At 32.6% G+C, this 4,066-nt stretch overlaps 1 pseudogene; it reads right to left on the reverse strand.

The window, feature by feature from the left end:
• LOC110024678 overlaps window positions 1-4,066 on the reverse strand; it is a 10,836-nt pseudogene that overhangs the window by 3,745 nt on the left and 3,025 nt on the right.

Consider the following 4,066-nt stretch of genomic DNA (forward strand, 5'->3'; position numbering starts at 1 on the left):
GCAACATCTAATTCCTATAACTAACCGAACAGAAAAGGTAGAAATGGGACTTACACCAGCCAAGAGTACAACAATGAGGCCTCTAGAATGGAAGAGAATGAACGACCCATCTATGAAGCTGAGCAATCCCATAAAGGAATTACACACCATCTGAGTTGAGAGAGCTTCTAAGACCTTAGTCAATAGAGATAACCTTATAAGCATATAAACATATGCTAATCATCAAAGTAGGTTAGCATACCCTCAAAAAACTAGATGCCTAAGGGTGAGATTAATGCATTGGTAGTTGTTGAGTGAAGTAATATAGTGCTTGAGATTGTGACTATGCATAAACCATAATATTGTTAATCAAGTGTTGTTTAAAAATATTTGTCATATTAAACCTTTAAATGAATTTCTTCCTCTGAAAATATACATGTGATTAATTTAGTTACTAGATATGTCTAAATTGCCTCAATAAAAGTCATGTTGATGATTGACTTGAGAAAGAATTTATAGATAGTATAAATTATAGCGTTGTACCTCTTTTGCTCAACAAAGAGTAATATGAGAGTTCAGAAATCTGTGTAAATACTAAATCCATTAACAAAATCACCTTTTAAGTATAGATTTTTATACCATGTTTGGGTAAAATGCTAGATGTGATGGGTGATGTTATCGTACTTTGTTAGATTCATTAGAGAAAACCCCATCATCATGTTTTAAGTGAAAAAGTGATAAATGAAAAATTATTTTTAAGATCAATATGGTGGTATAAACAGAAAATTGCTTTTAAGATAAAAAAAAGGATTATAAAAATGGTTAGTGATGCTTTTTAGCTTAACTAATGCCCCTAGCAATTCTTGGGATTATTGAACCACAACAACCTTTTGTTGAAAGTTTTCTTGTTATTTGGGTTGATAATATATTAGTATATAGCAATACAAGAGATATTTATTCGGTGCATCTTCAAAAGATATTTGAGGTTTTACAAGTGAAAAATTGTATAACTATGGCTTCATTAGAAACCCTAATGCTAAAACGTCCGCCATCACATCCTATCCTTCTACACCTACTACTAGCAGTCTAGCTTTTGAAAGCACTTTTTTAATCATGTAGCAAAAAATTCTTACTTAAAGAGACAGCAGTGTTTTACCTCCAGCACAAGCATCATGAAGTGGGATTGCCCCTTCTTCATCCCTAACTTCGTAGTTAGCTCCTCGTTCTACCAATAGCTGGGAACAAAATTTGATTACAATCTCAGGCTCCTAAATCAATAGAGATAAGAAAAAAATAACCATGGCCTGAATTCCTACCTGAACACAAGAAAGGGAGCCATATAAGCAGCTAAGATGCAGAACAGTGTCGCCATCTTCTATAGGATCATCAATGCTTCCAATATGGTTGTCTGCATTTCATAAACTTGTTCTTAGAGAGGAAAAAAAATGTCCGTTTAAGAGAGAGAAATGTGTGAATGTGACAGCAGCTTAGTCGAGGATACAATTAGGCTTCTTGGCCAACAATCTAAGTAATTACACTGCAAAGTGAAGCATCAAAACAATATTGCAGAAGAATTGCAGAACTATATGAAACATTGACCAAACACCAGTAATATTTCACGCTGAATATAAACACTTACAATGCATGCATGATCTACTATGAAATTGGAACAATAAAGTAGTTTTCCTCTAAATTAGGCAGCAAAGGTGTATGATGCGCTGAAACTCAAATGAGTATTATTAGAAAGTATTTGCAATATTAGCATGCTGTTGCAACATTTTAACATATACCTGCCTAGTATTCAGCGCGTATTTTTTTTTACCAATAAATTAGAAGTATTACAAAATAATATAAGATCTGAAAAAGGGAATAGAGCTGAAATTTGGGGTTCAAACTTGAAGGCCTGTATGGCATACTAATGATATTTAAAACTGATCCACTTCAATGCACGGGTATGTAATCATGCAGACTCAACAACAATAAATGTGCACTTAGTGCACTTTTTCTTTAGTTTTCATTCCTTATATGCATATACATTGTTGGATCAGGAATTGTCCGTGCACACACCACCAAGTTTGGAACAACTAAGACGAGGAAAGATAAGAGTGAGAAAGAGAGAAAAAGAGAGTTTGGGGTTGACCTCCCCGCTATCAGTTGTCCAATTTTTTACTACTTATATATAGATTTTACGATGCCTCTGTTGGAACAACTAAGACGAGGAAAGATAAGAGTGAGAGAGAGAGAGAAAAAGAGAGTTTGGGGTTGACCTCCCCACTATCAGTTGTCCAATTTTTTACTGCTTATTTATAGATTTTACGATGCCTCTCGACATTCATATAAGATTTGAAAAGAATAAAATTAAAAGTACATATGGTACATAAAAGCACAAAATATCATGCAACATCCCATAATTGTACCATGCTATCACATGTAGTTGTACGGAATGTTGAGCTTAAGGGCAAATTGAGAATAAAAAGGTGATCAACCTAGCAGCATGTGCGTCCAAGCTGCTAAGGTAACCAAACCTGAATTCATTCATGGGTCTTATCAACAGATTATCGGGTCATATTCATGTTGTGTGTTATTTGGGTATACACACATGTATTTAATTCTTTCAGCACTCCATATGTGTATCTTTCTTCAACATTTTCATTAATTGATCAATAGATTCCTATAAGACACTTTTGACTTGTGGCCCTAAAATTCTAAGAAAAATAAATATCAATTATGTTATTAGTAAAGTCATTAAATTTAATTATCATGCCTTCATACAAAAAACAAATATGAGCTTTTGAAATAAATCCACTATGCATGGCCTAATGAAGATATATGCTATTTAATCTCAAAACTCACCACGAGTTCCGCATCTTTCTTCCTTTGACATGCTCCCAAATAACATGATATTTGAGATAGATCTACTAGCTATTTTTATGATGAATTTGGTTCTTCCTCAAAGGATTAATTTACCACTAATAGCAACCCTTGTAGCTCTAGTTAAAAGAAATGCATCTCTTTGAGCAACTCTAGCTAAATTGCATGAAATATATACAACAAGGCAACAAACTATTCGAGTAGTGAGAGAAAAATAGGGTATTGCTGGATAGTTATGTGAACATCATATCATCCAAAAATGTAGCATGCAAGTAATGTTCCTTCAATTATTCAAAAGCCCTCCCCTCACTCTACCAAAAAAGAACCATGAAGTAAAAAGTTACTAAACATGCATATAACAGTCCATTTGAAATGTTATCTAAAATATGACACAAATTTCTCTAAACTGCTTTCTAATCAATGGCTTTTGGCTCATGCACAAATTGATTAATTATTAGTTTAACTTAATGTATGATAAATATCTTGAGTATCTAATTAAGCTTTTATAGAAAGTAGGACCTACCAACTCAACTTCGCATGTTTTATTAGCTTCAATCCATTCTAAATGTGGTGTATACTATAATGCAATCTTCAATCTCATGCATTTAGAGTTCTTTTGCATAAATCTCTGCACGTGATGTGAGATTTTTGTTTTTTTAGTCACAAATCAAATAAATCATTGGCCAATTTTATAACATCTAAAACTCTGAAGCCATACTTTAGATGATTCAACAAAATAGTAACACATTCTTTCATTTAAATAATAGGACCTTCTAAAGTGTCCTGATGTTGGGATAAGATGCTTCTTTAGGAATATTTAAAAACATTTTAATGTTATTTTAAAGCAACACAACAATGAGAGATTAATGGAAGATTAATAAAAATAGAAGATATTTAATGGGGCTAAATGGACTTCACAAATGTTGTTTATCTTGTTAGCAAAAAATCAAAAACATTCTTGTGCTTAATGAGGAAGAGGTGATTCCCCTGTTACTTATATTTTATTTGTGCTATTTACTCACAATCCAAAAAAAATCTTTTGCAGCACGACATATTTTTGTTACATAATGATAAGGATATTTTATTTTTTAATAATTCTATTAGATTTGACATAATTATTCTTTATTAGATTGAGCACAATGCTGTCATTTATCAGTTTGTTGAACTACTATCTTAGATGGTAATGTCTTCAGTAATTTGAATCCCTCCCCCCCTC

Source organism: Phalaenopsis equestris, unplaced genomic scaffold (assembly GCF_001263595.1).
Source record: "Phalaenopsis equestris unplaced genomic scaffold, ASM126359v1 Scaffold000266, whole genome shotgun sequence".
Classification (NCBI taxonomy): domain Eukaryota; kingdom Viridiplantae; phylum Streptophyta; class Magnoliopsida; order Asparagales; family Orchidaceae; genus Phalaenopsis; species Phalaenopsis equestris.